General features: G+C 53.9%; 1 pseudogene; it reads right to left on the bottom strand.

The window, feature by feature from the left end:
* Positions 1-6,243: 6,243 nt before the first annotated feature.
* On the bottom strand, positions 6,244-7,227 carry LOC143171646 (olfactory receptor 14A16-like; annotated as a pseudogene).
* Between the last annotated feature and the right edge of the window lie 9,789 nt (positions 7,228-17,016).

Below are 17,016 nucleotides of genomic sequence, written 5' to 3'. Positions count from 1 at the left end.
GCGGAGCCAAACGCCTCCACCGCCCCTTTGCAGCCCAGCTGGTGGCAAATGACGGCGGCATCCGACAGGTCCCAGCCATCATCGCAGATGGTCCCCCAGCTGCCCTGGTAGTAGATCTCCACTCTCCCAGCGCAGTGCCCAGGCCCGTTCACCAGCTGGACCTGCCGGCTCCCTGCAGTGGGAAGAAACCCCAGCTGCCATCAGGGGCGGGTGCCCACCCAGCCCAGAGCCTGGAGGGCCCGTGCAGTGCCACTCACCCCAGCAAACGACCCCCACATCCTCTGCAATCCCTGCCACTGGTGCACTCTGAGGCAGGGAGGTGTTGCAGAGGGTCGGGTTGGCCTCATGCCCTGCGCACCAGATCCCTCGCAGCGCCATGGGACCCATCCCTCTCTGAGGCTTCAAGGGGTTGTAGGCTATCTCTGCCTCTCCGCACCGCAGCTGCCGGCACACCACACTGGCCTCCTGCACATCCCACTGGTCATCCAGGACCCTGCCCCACATCCCGCGCTGGAAGATCTCCACTTGCCCATCGCACCGGCTCCCTCCACCAACCAGCCACAGGATGCGGCGCCAGCTGGGCCTGGGGAGAGCAGCCATGCCCCAGCCCTTGGCAGCACCAGAGAGCCCAGAAACCTGCAGCACCTCTCTAAGCTCTAGAATCCTTGCAACACCCTGGAGCTCACCCACCTGCCTCCAGCCCTCTGTGCTGAGCTTCAGGAGCGGGTTTTTACAGCATTTTCTTCCCAGTCCTTCAGCGTTCCTCAGCAAGACACTGACTTTGCTCTTTGTGGGGCAGAGCCACCCAACATGTCTGCGCTGAGGCAGCTTGGGCAGCTCCCGCAGGAAGGAGCAGCAGCCGGTGCCATTACCCAGGGACAGTCAGCACTGGGACAAGCCTTGCCCAACCTCAGCGCTGACACTGGCACTGCTGAGACACCAGGCACAGCCCTCACGTCTCTGTCCCTCTGCATCCCTGGGGATGGGGGACTGGGAGCCTGTGTCCCTGGCAGGGAGCAGAGCAAGGGGCGCCTTTCTGACCAAACAGGACAAGTCTGGGTCTTGTGCTGACCAGAAGCACCAGAAGCAAGGCAAAAGCCCAGCCCTGCTCTGCAGCTCACCCCCCAGGTCTGCTGCTGGGGGCACCTGGGCAGCCCCCATGGGTGTGGGATTGGGGTCTGTGGGGCTGGGACAGGGCTATCTGTGGCCAGAGGGATGGAGCTGAGCCCCACAGCCCAGGATAGGGCCTGTCCTGCAGCAGGAGAGCAGAGGATCCCAGCCCTGGCACGGCCTCAGGGCCTGAGCCACTGCCCTGGGGGCAGAGATGCCTGACCTCGTTCAGGCCTCAGCTCTCCCACAGCAGAGTGGTGGGTGAGAGCAGGCAAAATCCTCCGGGTTGTTCCTGGTGAAGCCAGGGCTTCTCAAGGGAGAAATGCAGCCTGGTGCTGCCATGGGGTCCCCTGTTTTCGGTGGCCATGTCACATTTTCCCAGCACTCACCTGAGCAAATAACAACAGCGTCATTCTCATGGCAGCACAGTGAGGCCCCCAGGGCGGTCACTGGGCACTCTCCCAGGTGGGCTTCAGTCCCATCATAGTGGAATGAGTGTCTCCAGACAGGGCCGGTCCCTCTCCCAAAAGGCCCTCCTCTGGGAATGGACTCAGCAAACCCACAGTCAAGGTGACGACAGAGAACGTGGGCATCCAAGAGATCCCAGCGGGAGGCACAGAGGGTCCCCCGGGTGCCTGGAACCTGGACCTCCACCCTCCCCTCACACTCTGCTGCTGTTCATGAGCCTGAGCCCTGTGTCCTTGTGAAAAGAGAAGGATGAGAGAGGGCGGACTTGTGCTCTTGCTCCCTCAGGAACTAGAGGAGAGGCCAAATGGATGAGAGCCTGCCATCCTCCTCCTTCTGCATGATTTTAGGGCTGCAGACAACCACATCACCCCTCCAGTCCTCACACCCGGCATGGCACTGTCCTTGCCCTGCTCCCCTGTCCCCAGCACACCCTCAGATATGTAACACCCCAACAGGAGTCCTTACGTGTGCAGGTGACACCAGCGGCATCCGTGTGGGTGCAGGGCTGGTCTCTGGGGACCCCATGGGGCAGAACATGAGGAAGAATTCACTCCCCGCACACTGCAGCTCTCTATCCCACAGGACCAACACCTTCTTCATATTGAGCTGCCCTCGGGACAGACAGGGCTATGCCACACTGTAACTCCCTGCAGACCACGTCGGCGGCTTTGAGACCAAAGTCTGAGTCACAGACAATTTTCCACTGGTTCACATCGTGGATCTCTGTGAGTCCTGAGCAGGGGCTGTTCCCTCCAACCAGCTGGACAAATCCTGGAGCAATCAAAGTCCCCGGAGAGTTCCCAGAGCCCCCTGGCAGTTACATGCCAACATCCCACCTGGTCTGCAAGGTGACCACAGGGAAGGAGCCTCATGACCCTCCCAGCAGTTCCCAGTGGCTGCTGATGGCACAAACACACCAGGGACATCTTGCCACTCCTCAGACATCAGTACAGCACTCGTGGGCTTGCTTTTCTCCCAAACCCCCAGCCGTAGGCACTGCTCAGACAAACTGCTGCCATTTTGGAGACCTGGCAGCACCCAGAGCACTTGGGGCCCAGGGAGACTGGCCAAGGCACTGTTGGCTGCTGCAGCCTGATCTGCCCACTGAACTCGGGGCCTGGCTGAGGAATCCCAGAATCACACTAGAAACACACCTTTCTCTCAGGGTGCTCTCAGGCTGTTGGGACACTGCTGTTAGACGGGACATGTCACAGGGTACAGGTATGACACGGCTATATTGGCAGTCCGTGTCTGTGCCAGCCCCGACTCTGGCACGTGCCTGGGGAGGGGGTCCTCAGCCAGGGCCAGAGTGCACTGCCAGGCATGCACATCCCCATCAACAGCCAGGCAGAGGGCAGGAGAGCGGGCAGAGGAGCAGCCCTGGGCTGACACGAGCTCCCAGTGCAAGGACAGGCACTGAGGACACTGCAAGTGCTGGCAAAGCCCCAGTGGCCCAGGGCAGCTGGGGGCTGGGGTAGGCAGGAAAGGCTGGGCAGCAGGTTGGCACTGCCTGCATGGGGCCGTATCTCCATGGACTGTAACTCACGGGGTGAGCCTGGGAGACGAATGAGGTGCCACGTGCAACCCTGTTCCTCTGCCCAAGGCCAGCGCTCTTCCACTCTGAACATCCCCTTTGCTTAGGCTGAGGGACTCGTGTCTGCCAGGAGGCACGATCCAAAAGTCCCTTGCCACCTCGTGCCCTTCCCCGGGGCTGTGGGAGGTCATGTGAGCAGCTCTTGGTGCCTCTGGCTTGGTGGGACCTGGCGCCTGGTAATGCCAGACTGGTCCTGGCTGAAAGGGAGGAGAAAGATGGGAACCAACAGACACAAAGGGGCAGGGAGGGGGATTCATTTCCCAGTGCCAGGCACTGACCGAGGGTGGGCTGAGCCACCTCAGGGGCCAGAAAGGGGGTGGGCACCTGGGGTGGGATCTCATTGGTCTTTCCTCGGGGACCAGGGACACTAGCAATGACAGTCCCAGCTTGGTGGTGCGACCAACCACACCAGGCCCTGCTACGGCCTCCACTCGTTGTTCCCTGAGGGCACAGCCAGGTCCCTTCCCCTGTCCTGGCCTCACAGGTGGGGAACAGGCTGGCCATTAACCTGAACATGTCACTCCAGCATCCTCACCGTGATCACAGTTATGTGATCCGTGGTGTGTACAGTCAGACAGGGCAGACTTGGTGCCATGACAGCCAACTTCATCCATCCAAATGGGGCCAGATCCTGACCCAAAGTGTCTGTACTTAGGAGCTTTAACAGCAGAACAACAGCCCAGCTGCTTACAAACCACTGCAGCATCAGCCATGTCCCAGGAGTCATCACACACGGTCCCCAATTGGTCCTGGTGTTTCACCTCCACTCTCCCAGCACAGTGGCTGCTGCCATCCTCCAGCCTCAACTCTGCAGCCCCTTCAAACACCGACATGGGACTGGTCAGGAGAGCACCAAGCCCCAGACTGCAGGTCTGGAGGTCCCCTCTTCCCAGGCCGAGTCACAGGCACCAGGGTGGGAGCCCTCTCCCCTCCGGGCTCTCCCTGGGAGAGTGTCAGTGTCCCTCCACTCCCCATGGGCTGTGTAGGCCATATCCTGCCCCACAGCCCTTGGCACCTCCTCCCACCCCAGTGGCCCCCTGCTCATGTTCACTGATATACCGTGCCCCCTGGCCCTGCACAGGGCACCTGCTCCTCCCCAGCCCAGCACCCCTGAACAGCTATGTTCGGTGTTGGTCTCTTCTCCCAAGTAACTAGCGATAGGACAAGAGGAAATGGCCTCAAGTTGCGCCAGGGGAGGTGTAGATTGGATGTAAGGAAAAATTTCTTTACTGAAAGAGTGGTTAAACATTGGAACAGGCTGCCCAGGGAAGTGGTTGAGTCCCCATCCCTGGAGGTATTTAAAAGACGAGTAGATGAGGCACTTAGGGACATGGTTTAGTGGGTGGTGGTGGTGTTGGGTCGACGGTTGGACTTGATGATCTTAGAGGTCTTTTCCAACCTCAATGATTCTATGATTCTATGATTCTATGATTCTTCCACAAGTGGTAAACTCTCCTTTTTTTTCCTGAGTCCCAGCGAGAGCTCCCCGTTCAGCCAGGCCAGTCGTCTTCCCCACCCGTTCTTCTTACAACGTATGGGGACAGCCTGCTCCCGCGCCTTTAAGACTTCCTTCTTGAAGATCGTCCAGCCTTCCTGGACCCCTTTGCCCTTCAGGACTGTCTCCCAAGGGACTCTCTCAACCAGTGTCCTGAACAGGCCAAAGTCCGCCCTCCGGAAGTCCATGGTTGCAGTTTTGCTGGCCCCCCTCCTTACTTCACCAAGAATCGAGAATTCCACCATTTCATGGTCACTAAGCCCAAGATGGCCTCCAACCACCACATCTCCCACCAGTCCTTCTCTGTTTGTAAACAGCAAGTCAAGCGAGGCACCTCCCCTGGTAGGCTCACTTAGCAGCTGTGTCAGGAAGTTGTCTTCCACACACTCCAGGAACCTCCTAGACTGCTTCCTCTCTGCCGTGTTGGATTTCCAGCAGACATCCGGGAAGTTGAAGTCCCCCACGAGAACAAGGGCTAGCGATTGAGAGACTTCTGCCAGCCGCTTGTAGAACGCTTCATCCGCCCCTTCATCCTGGTTGGGTGGTCTATAACAGACTCCCAGCAGGATATCTGCCTTGTTGGCCTTCCCCCTCATCCTTTCCCATAAACACTCGACCAGGTAGATGGGGATCACTGTTTGTGAGCCCCTTTCCATCTTCCCTGATGGCTCAGTAGCCAGGACCATGGGGTGTCTCTAATGGCACAAGGGGATCATGAGGGCTGCACTAGATCCAGCCTGTGGGTTTTCAAAGTATCCTGAATCACTCTCCAGTCTTGTGTCCTTTTGCCTGCTGGCTCCTCACAGCCTCTCCTGACATTGCAGTGTCTTTGTTAGCACGTGGGCTCCGCAGGTTCACTGTGTCCTCTGAGAGACTCTACTTGGATGGTCACTCATTTGGGTGTATTCCTGACACCAGCTTTGGAAGAGGCATCTAGCCTTCTCGCCCTGCCCTGAGGAGCCCCTTTGGTGACGGTGGTGCTAGCAGAGAGGCCAGCTCTGACACAGTGGTTCACGTTGCCTGCTCTTCCCCACAGCCACAGGGATGCCACTGTAGAGACAATGGGACTGCCACAAATTACACGAGACCTTTGGGCTTCCACAATTGCAAAGGTCTAAGAGGACAGTGTGGAAGTGAGGGGAGACCATCACTGAAAAGACCACGTCCTGCTGCTGTCCATGGACACGGCTCCAAGGAAGCAGCAGCCCTGACTTGAAGGTGGCAGAGTGGCCACTGAGGCAGTGAGCGGCAGCCCTGAGGGCCACTGCGGCTGCTCTGCCATGCAGCAGCTTGCCTCTTGGCTCCTGAACCCCTCCTGCCTGCTGGGGCTGCACCCCCAGCTCCAGAGAGGATAGATAAGAGATGGGAGCTGAGACAAATAATTTTCTGCTTGATTCTCTATTGAGTTTATCTAAGCAGGGAGCCTGGCTCCATATATACATGAGGTCTTTGAGGAAAAAAAGGTAGGAGGCCAAGACTAATATTATCATAGTTATATATAAAAAAAAAAAAAGAGGCAAGCAAGCAAGCAAGGAAACAAAACTAAGCGAAAATTAAAGACACATACGAACAGAAGTTAGTCATGGCTTTTCCTGAGGTACCCATGGAGTCCTATGAGACCGATGGGCACCTTATTGATGCTGAAGTAGCATGTATTCAAATAGTTTCCACAGGCCACCCTTGATCTCTTCGTTCCTTATGCTGTAGATGAGGGGGTTCACTGCGAGAGGCACCACCAAGTACAGAACTGCCACGACCAGATCCAGGGATGGGGAAGAGGTGGAGGGGGGCTTCAGGTAGGCAAACATGCCAGTGCTGACATACAGGGAGACCATGGCCAGGTGGGGGAAGAACGTGGAAAAGGCTTTGTGCCGCCCCTGCTCAGAAGGAATCCTCAGCACAGCCCTGAAGCTCTGCACATAGGACAGCAGAATGGAAACAAAACAACCAAAGACTAAAAAGGCACTGATCGCGAGAAGCCCCGCTTCCCTGAGGTAGTCTCAGTCTGAGCAGGAGAGCTTGAGGATTTGGGGAACTTCACAGAAGAACTGGTCCAGGGCATTGCCTTGGCAGAGTGGTAGTGAAAATGTATTAGCAGTGTGCAGCACAGCATTGAGGAAACCACTGCCCCAGGCAGCTGCTGCCATGTGGACACAAGCTCTGCTGCCCAGGAGAGTCTTGTAGGGCAGGGGTTTGCAGATGGCCACGTAGAAGTCATAGGCCATGACAGTGAGGAGAGAATACAATGCTGAGATCCAGAAGATAAAAAAAAATACCTGTGCAGCACATCCCACGTAGGAGATGGCCCTGCTGTCCCACAGGGAATTGGCCATGGATTTTGGGAGATGGAGCCCACGTCGAGGAGGGAGAGGTTGAAGAGGAAGAAGTACATGGGGGTATGGAGGTGGTGGTTGTAGGCTAGGGTTGTGATGATGAGGCTGTTGCCCAGGAGGGCAGCCAGGTAGATGCCCAGGAAGAGCCAGAAGTGCAAGAGCTGCAGCTCCCGCATGTCTGCAAACATGAAGAGGATGAACTCAGTCATGAAGCTGCTGTTGGACATTTGCTCCCCCTGGGCACAGAAGTCTGTCCAAAGATGGAAAAGACATGGTAAAGTTAGGACAGACTTCTCTCAGCAAAGGTACTCCATTTCTCATTGAAATACACACCCACCCACCCCCAATTAAAAAGCATTTCCTTTCTCTGGGTTGTTGTGCTGAATGTGCTGTGAGGAGCAGGGGCTCTGCCTGTGATGTCCCGAGGAGTCAGCTCTGCCCTGCTGCAGTGAGTACACGGGAGCTGGTTGGTGACACCTCTGGTGTTCACAAGTGATGTCAGATGTAATCCACCTTTAGTGGAAAAGTTCAGTATCTGCACTTATGACTCTGAAGAGTGTGGGCTGAAGATGAGAGTCTTAGTGTGTCTTTATGGTAATTTTGTCTGAGTTTCTTGTTTTCCATCATTACGTCTGGTGAGTGCTCTTTTTAGGGGTTAGAAATCCCCATTTTTACAACTGAAAGTGTGAAAGTCCTAAGACCAGGCAGGCAAAAGGGGTCAGCTCTCTGTGGCTTAGTGCAGAGTCATGAGAACTGCAGTGTCCCTCCTTCTGTTCCCAGCTGCCCTGTGCTTTCATTTGTGCTTCCTCAAGGATGACTGCACCTGCAAATTGCTTTTAAAACAAATGCAGCTGGACTCTGATGAGAGCAGAGGAGTCCTGTTTCAAAGGGCAGATCCGTGAACTCTTCTCTTTCCCAGCCCGGAGGTGAACTTGTGATGGAGAAGGCAAGACATGGCTGCTGAAAGAGAGAAGCAAAGGACTCTGAGAGGTCGGTGCCAACCCCCAAGGGAAGGCTCGGCACTCCCTAGGATCCTACACGAGAGCCATTCCTTTCTGGAGGACAGCTTGCAAGCGCAGAAGGACAGGCAAAGGGGATAGTCAGGTGTCCTGAAATGGGATCTCCCAAAGGGAGAGTCAATGCTGCCCTGCAGACAACGCCCAGAAGACATCCACAGTGAAGGACCAAAAGAGAGCTGCCTGAACATAGCCTCTCCCAGTCCTTGTTTGCAATTTCCTCCCACTCCCTGCCATGACTCTGCTGCCTGGAGCTGTATTTGCCAGGAATTGTTTCTCTTTGCCCAAGTCTCCTCCTTGTCCATGCTCACAGAGCTCATCCCACTCACTGTGCACTCATCTTGGCCCTGCAGACACCTCCTGGCAGCAGGACACTGCCCAGGGGCATCTCCATGTCTGCAGGCTCTGATGGTAACATGAGCGCAACCCTGCGGAGGCTGGAAAGGGGATACTGGTGCTGCTCGTAGGGCACAGGGTGTTGATTTTTGATCATTCACCTCTAAGAGAAGCATATTTGGAATTTCAGTGCCTTCTCCAGAACTGAGAGATGAATTTCTATGTCCTGTTCCCCACCCAGACAACCAAGAGTAGAAGACTGAAAGCACTGGATCCTTACCTTTCAAGTAGCCCCTGCCTTGATGTGCTTCTTGAACAGTGCCCTGGGAAAGTCCTGGGGGTGATCTGGAGCTGTGAGTAGCCCTCACCCACATAGAACCCCCTTGACAGCAGAGGAACCCTGCCCTGCCCTGCCCGGCCCTGCCCTGCCCTGCTGGCAGTCGCTCCTTCCACCCACAGCTTCTCCCTGCAGTGCCATGGGAACATCCCCAGGCAGGCTGAGTGCTGACCTTGGCACCTTGGCAGGTGGCAGAGTCCCTGCCCCGGCACAAAGCCCCCTGGGGCACAGGGACCCTGCTCTGAAGGACAGCCCTGGGAATCCTTGGCTGCACACCCCCTTCACAACCCTGCAGCCATCCCCGGGAGAGGGCAGCCATCATGCCCTGTCCCTCTGATGGTGCAGCAGGGAATGCCTGCTCTAGAGCACATCCTCCTACCCATCACGAGAGAGATCCCATCGGCTGTGGGCTATAAGAGCTTTACAAGATCGCTCCAAGAACCGCATCTGCATTGCGGTCACATTTCTTTCTCCTCATGTCCAGTCTCAGCCTCCCAAGCTGCACTTTGTGGCCCTCTTCCCTACTCTTTCCCACTATGAAGAAAAGCTCCACCAGCTCTGATAGTGCATCTCTTCAAGCAGTCTCAGGCTACTGCTACACAGACCGGAGCCTCCATGCCACTGGACCAAAGGGCCAAAGAAGCCCAGGTTCCCCAGCCTACCTAGACCGGGCATGTGCTTGAGGCCCCAAACCCCGTCTTAGCAGAGCTCCTCCGGACCCTCTCCAGTTCCTCCCCACTTCTCTAGAACAGGAAGCCTCCACAGGGGGACACACTAGTCCACACGTGGGCACACCAGTGCTGACTCCGGGTGGATGGTGGTGAAACAGAGTGGTGAAACATTGGAACAGGCTGCCCAGGGAAGTGGTGGAGTCCCCACCCCTGGAGGTATTTCAAAGACGAGTAGATGAGGCACTTAGGGACATGGTTTATTGGACATGGTGGTGTTGGGTCGACGGTTGGACTCGATGATCTTAGAGGTCTTTTCCAAACTCAATGATTCTATGATTCTATGATTCTATGGTTGCTCAAGTTGTCTGGGTCGCCGCATACTTCCTAACGCAGGCCTGTATGCAGCTGGCCTTGCTCACTGGGAGCGTGCACCACTGGTTTGTATGGCAACCCTGACAGTGCCCAGGCCCTTGTCCTCAGGGTCCCTCCTCAGCCCGTCAGGTCCCAGCTGGCCCTGACTAACCTCATACACGTTATTCTGCCCCCGATACAGGACTGGCCACTTCTCCATGTAAAACTTCAAGAGATTCTTCTGTTGGCCAAATCCCAGAGTTTCTCAAGATCCCCCTGGACTCAAGCTCCATTTGGTCAGCTGTTAATATTTGTGTGCAGATGGCTCGCCCCGATTGTGGTGCCTCTCATGGGGTGGTCACAGCATGGGGAGTTGCAGGGCACTACAAATACTAAAAGGTGGTGCTACTTTAATGCAATTTCCTTCCAATGTAGGATTAACCATGGTGACCACCTCAGAAACAGCTGCAAAGCCAGCAAACCCAGGGCCGGTGAGGAAAGAGCAAATGGAGGTGGCGTGTTTGTATGGAGGGCACAAGAATGATCCAAGGGAAGAACTTGGATGAAAAGAGGGAGAAAGAAAAGAGAAGGTGAAGCAAAGGACAAGCTCAAGGCTGTTTGGGGTGCCTGCCAAGCAGCTCTGCATCTGAGCAGCAGTGACTGGTGTGGGACAAGAATGACACAGATGATCCGACCAAACCTATGTCTGGCTTACTTCCAGGGTCATGGGGAACCCGAGTGCTTTCCCTACCACGGGGAAGGGAAGACCTGTGGTGGAAGGAAACGTGCAATCCCTCATGTTGGAAGGGACCCCGGGAGGTCTCTAGACCAACCTCCTGCTCACAGCAAGGGCGGCTATAGTTTCACACCAGGTTGATGAGGGATTTAGTCACGTTGGCTTTGAAACCTGCCAAGGACTGACCCAGCACAGCGTCTCTGGGCAACCTGCTCCAGTGCTTGAGTGTCTCCGTGGGAAAACTGTTTTTCCGCACTTGTTTCAACTGGTGCCCGTGGGCCCTCATCCTCCCATCACATACGACACGGAAGAGCCCAGCTCTGTCTTCTTGATGAGCTCCTGGTAGAGGTGGGAAGGCCTGTGGAAAGGAAGAGGTCCCCAAAGCCTTCTTTTCTCATAACTTAACAAACCCAGCTCCCTCAGCCTTTCATAGTGAAAAAGTCAACCTTACAAATGTGAGCCTGAGATGTTTAGGGCTCTTCCAATCCTACTGGATTTTTTTGCAGTTGCAAGGGACCTCAGGAGTTGCAAGGCACCCTCAATACCATCACTTTCTGCACGTGTCACTCTCATTTGTCATCCTGGTGCAACACACCGCTGTTGCGGGCTGTGAGGAGGGCCCATGCTGAACAAGTAGCTATTCATAATTAAACTTTGAGCCTAAAATTCTTCAGGGATGTTTCTTCTGCCCAAGGGGATGTGCCAGCCAAGGAGCATTCTCCAATCACACTGGACAGGCTCTGGATGCACACTGGTGTGGCCTGTGTCAGCATCGACCTGAGGATGGGCTGAGTGGCAGACCACCTGGCAGTGAAGTCCATGCCTGCAGGCATGAGTGCTGTTAACCACACAGCCCTTTTAAGTACCCTCACATTCTGGACTGCCATTATTTTCTCCTCATCCCCATGGAGCTCCCCTTGACGTCTATCGTAGAGGTCCGCTAGGTAGGAGGGGACGGGATATGGGGTGAGACTGAGACTTCTGCACTGGAAATGTGCTCAGCTGACAGAGATGAATCCACACTTAGATAACGAGGGGCACTAGGCATTGGGAAGAGCTCTCTTTTCAGCCAAAATTCCTGTTTTATCTCCCCAGGAACAGCAGAGATCCACCTGACAAGTACACCATTTTATTTAGAATTAACGACACAAGCAAGCAGGGACTTTTCCACATTGTCTTCTAAAGAAGACACAAAGATCACTAAGGAACTCGTTCCTCCCTCCTCTTACCGCTTCACAAACATCCACAAGGCAAACGCTTCTTGAGGGCGCCTGGTGCAGAGCACACGCTTTCCCAAACTTTATCCTCAGCGATTCACAGAAGGACCATTTCTACATCACGGTCTAACAATCCTATGAGGACTGGGTGCTGGCCAGGACTTTTCTGAGCCCTTTCCTCATGGCCTCTCTGACCTCCCTGATCCTCAGGCTGTAGATGAGGGGGTTGGCCAGGGGCATGAGGACGGTGTAGAAAAAGGAGAAGACTTTGCTGAGCTGTTCTGGGCAGCAGGTAGACAATGATGAGGGTGCCATAGAAAACCGCGACGATGGCGAGGTGAGAGAAGCAGATGGCGAAGGACTTCTGCCTGCCCGCACAGGATGGGATCCTCAGGATGGCAGCCATGATGCACACAAAGGAGGCTAGTGGGAACATGAAGAGGAAGACTGTACTTGGAAAAGACAGTGTGAAAGACACTCATTTGACCACACTTGTGTCACTGCGGGAAAGCTCCAGCAATGGGGCAAAGTCACAAAAGAAGTGACGGCATAGGAAAGTATTAAGGAATACTCATAAGTCTAGTACCAAGAGCTCAGCTGCTGTATTTCATTTTTCCATAAGTTAACCCTACAATGCATTGATTGCAAGCGGTGATATAACAGCATCCCTTTAAAGGCAAAGAAAAAAAAAAAAAAGAGTAACAAATTCTGTGCTTGGACTATAAAGCTCTTCTGTTTCATATAAAAAAGAGCTGGAATCTATGGACAGCCAGGTTTGCTGAAGAGCTAATGCTGAGGAGAGATTTGTTAGCACTGGTTTGGGAAGAATAGCTGATAAATTGTTACAACGAGGAAAGAAGAGTCCGACTGAGTGGATTCTTGATGAATGAGGAATCAAATATTGACATAACCAATGCAGTATTGGCAAGATGGGGAAGAGGGTGATGACCTCCTTAGAAACTCTAACCCAAACTCTAACCCTAACTGGAACCCAAACCCAAACCCTAACTAACTCATACCCAGCCCTAACCCTAACCCATCTTCCTAGGCCAACAGCACCAATGTAACCACACCAGTAATATCATATCACTCCCAGATTACCATGGTAATAGCATCAGAAAAAAACCCCAAATTTGGTTATAGAGGTAGCACAACTAGGACAGACAGATGAGCGTTTTTGTATCACCTTGCCGGTGCCGGTTCAAGGCCTGGGAGCGTGAGGAGCTGCTCTCTGCTTCCTCATGATCTGGAGGCACCACTGTGTGCCAACTCAAGTCAGCCTCTTGGGTCAAATGAACCACTTCTCAGTTCTTATCGGCAATATTGACTGTTTCTTTATTGACTCTTAGAGGACCTTAGCAACTGAGATACCCAGGCTGCGGATGGGCAATTCCTCATGCAGTAGCTCTTCTCACTCCTGTCTCTCCCCATATTGATAGTCTTACATGTCTCACAGAAGGAAATCACCCCACAGTGCCTGGATTTGCCCATGGTTGCTCCAGCCCACACTACTGCCCCTTCATAACCTTTCCGACTTTAGGATTGTGGTGGGAAATGGTCTTCTTGTCCTGATCCTGGCTTTGTTGGCTACCTTAAAAAGACAGACTGTAGGTTCCTGGGTTTCAGAGTAAGAAAGCAAGGACTGCACGGACCTCACACAAGAGCAGGAGATGCTCTCCTCTGGAAGGGTTGTTTGTGCTATTGGCTATAAAGTTACTGTCGGCTTCCTTGGTCAGAATCAGTCATCCAATTTTTTAGGCATTGGGGCCACATCCATCTGTACAAATGTAGATATCCACAGTGGAGTGACATGACTCAGTCCTTTCCATCTCCCACGCATCTCCAGCTTGAGCTTTCTCTCTCTGCCCTTTCCATATGTGAACCAGAGTACAGACAGCATAAACAATTGGCGTTTGACCTCTCAGAGCCACGTCCCTCTTTGAGCTAACATCAGGCACAGGACAAGGGTTGCGGCCCAGGGAAGGGGAGGTGTAGAGAAGCCTTCTCTGTTGCTGTAAATTAAACACAGATTGAATTTGCTTATTTTCTGCTCCCCTTCTTGCCTTTTTTTTTCCCTCCAACAAGTTCAGCAATTTTCCTTTGAGCTACCAGTCCTCTTTTCTCAATTTCTCTTCTTTCTAAAGTCATATTGTTATGATGGAAGTTGCTCAGATACTGCTAACCATGCTTGAATAGCAGCCATGCTTAACACCAACTGGCGACTCCTACATCCAGTCCTATGTCTCCAAAAGGTCACAAACGGACACTGAGCTTTTACTCCCCAACACATGGAGGAAGAGGAACTTCAGGGGTGCAGTTCCTCAGGCCTCTTTGGAGGAAGAGACCAGCCTGAAAGCACTGCACCAGGGAGATCCCATTTTACTACAGAGATGCTATGAGACAGGCCAGCTCTGAGCCAGTGTTAGAGACACACTTTCATAAGGGCACCAGCTGACACAGAGTAGGTACATGCCTCACATGTAGTGATGCAAATGCAAACATTTCCGTACAAAACATAATAACCATGAAGGACAGTAACAACAGCAATAATGATAATGATTTAAACAAACAAAACGAAATAAAAAAAACCCCCAGAAAACAGAAAAGGCTGGAATCCAATACTTTGGGAGTCATTTGTGGAGAAAGGTGGTAATTTTATCACTATTGAAACATGTCCAAGGAATAATTTTCCTAATGGCATCCTTGAGCTCCTTGTTCCTCATGCTGTAGATGAGGGGGTTCACTGCTGGAGATATCGCTGTGTACAGCAATGCTACCATCAGATCCAGGGATGGGGAGGAGATGGAGGGGGGCTTCAGGTACGCAAACAAGGCAGTGCTGATAAACAGGGAAACCCCACTCACTCCGTAGCTGCCCTGGCACTACACTGGTTCTAACAGCTGCACTGGGACTCCCACCCAACCCAGTAGCTGCACTGGGACCCCACTCACTCCTGTAGCTGTGCTGGGACTCCACAGGAGCCAGTAGATGCATGGAGACCCCACTGGCTCCAGTCACTGTACTGTGACCCCACTCGCTGCTGGAGCTGCACAGGTATCCCACTCACTTGAGTAGCTGCAGTGGGACCCCACTCACTCTAGTAGCTGCACTGAGACTCCACTCGCTCCAGTAGCTTCACTGGGAAGTCACTTGCTCCAGTAGCAGCACTGGGAATCACCTCCCTCTAGTAGCTGCCCTGGGACCACCACTCAACCCAGGAGCTGCACTGAAACCCCACATGCTCCAGTAGTTGTACTGAAATCCCGACTCTCTTCAGTAGCTGCACAGGGACCCCACTCACTCTAGTAGCTGCACTGAGATCACACTTGCTCCAGTAGTTGTACTGGGAACCCACTGGTGTCAAGAGCTGTACTGGAACATACTGGCTCCAGTAGCTGCACTGGGACCCCCACTCAACCCAGGAGCTGCACTGGGACCCTCACATGCTCCAGCAGCTGTACTGAAACCCTGACTCTCTGCAGTAGCTGCACAGGGACCCCACTCACTCTAGTAGCGGCTCTGGGATCCCACTGGTTTATGTAGCTGCACTGGGACCCTTGCACTTGCTCCAGTAGCTGCACTGGCACCTCCACTCACTCCAGTAGCTTCACTGGGACCCCACTCGCTCCTGTAGCTGCGCTGGGACCCCTCTCCCTCTAGTAGCTGCACTGGGAACCCCCACTCAATCCAGTAGCTGCACGGAGACATCACATGCTCCAGCAGTTGCTATGGGACCCCAGTTGCTTCAGTACCTGCCCAGGGACCCCACTCACTCCAGTAGCTGCACTGGGACACCCTTCACTCCAGTAGTTTCACTGGGACACCCATTTGCCTCTAGTAGCTGCACCGAGACCCCACTCACTCCCTTAGCTGACACCACAGCCCAGGGACAGCCACACCCTTGGTCGGACTCCAGTAGCTGGCACCAAATTCCCCTCACACACACACACACACACACACAGAGGTCTCACCAGCAGCTGGCACTTCGTCCTTGCAGCACACGCACACACACAGGATAGAGTGAGATTACAGAGAGACAGTTAAGACAAGGTTTTATGAGAAGATATAAGAAGACACGACAGACTGCGGTGGTCAGGCGCATTTCTCAGCCAGACAAGCACACTGACTGACCATGTTTGACATGCAACTGGCCTCTTTTATACCCTTTGCTGTCTAACCCCTTCTACGTTCCTCCCTCTTGCCCCTTCCCCTGCATGTCCCTCATGGCCTTGCACAGATCTATCGATTCCCCCACCCCTCTCAGACTGGGGTCCCTCTGATTCACAACATTATCAGTTGAAAAGTCCAACTGATCCTCTTGGAAGTGGTGCCTGTAGATCCTTGATGGCCCATCAATCACTGTGACTGGCTAGGTTCCTTCCTTGTATGGACTCCATATTTGTTTTGTCAAGGCTGTGTCTCATTGTATTTTGCTTCTGGAGTCCCTTTTTTCCCCTGAGTTTCCCAATTAACCAGGTCCCCGGTCAGATAAACTTGCTGGAATAAACCCTCTCACCCTCTCACATGCCGTCATCGGTTTGTGTGACTGACCAGCTTTGGTTCCCATCCCTGCCTCCCTTACCATTTGCCGGTCAGGTTTGTGTCCCTGTAAGTTCTTGTTTATGGCTTCCTCCTTTTCTCATTGTTTTATTATCCCTTCCTTCATTGAAACAGGTCCTTGACGAGATACCCTTAAAGGAGCAGCCATTCTCCTTCCACACACCCGTACACAGATGAGAGTAAGACACGCTTTGGCTGGATGTCATGAACGAGAGTAAAATATTGAACATGCTAGCGCATGTGTAGACCCTCACACACACACACAGAGCGAGGGGTCCTTTTGTGACGGTTTCAGACGGTGACCACAGGTGGTGCTGGGACAGCTGCAGGTTCCCCAGGAGGCGAAGCTCAGACAAACTGCCCCGAGAGCTCAAACAGGGCCAGTGTTTTATGTCGGTTTAATTACCCATATGTTTTGCGAGACAGTCACTCGCGTGGTCTGGAGACCTGAGGAAACTGGAGGCTTCCACAGCTCTGGAGGCCCAGCTCTGGCTGGGGTGTTTGTACCTCCCCACGTGCCTTCCTGGTGCGTGTTGGGATCCCTGCCCTGGCACACGCCAGGAGCACCAGCACCACTGCTACGGGAGACATGCCCCGACACGTGCCCCACCCACCAGCTTCTGGTGGAAGTCCCGCCCCCTCCCAGCAGCTGCAGGGGCCATTTGCCCTGGACGTCGCTCTCCTCTACCGGTCATGTGCTCTGCTGTGATTGGCTGGCAGGTTTACCCGGAAGTGCATCAGAAGGCCCTTCCCCTACAAACACAGGGGCCGCCATTTTGGTTTGGCCACAAT

This window comes from Aptenodytes patagonicus, chromosome 29, assembly GCF_965638725.1.
Source record: "Aptenodytes patagonicus chromosome 29, bAptPat1.pri.cur, whole genome shotgun sequence".
NCBI classification, from domain to species: Eukaryota; Metazoa; Chordata; class Aves; order Sphenisciformes; family Spheniscidae; genus Aptenodytes; species Aptenodytes patagonicus.
This window is presented reverse-complemented; position numbering and strand designations above follow the sequence as displayed.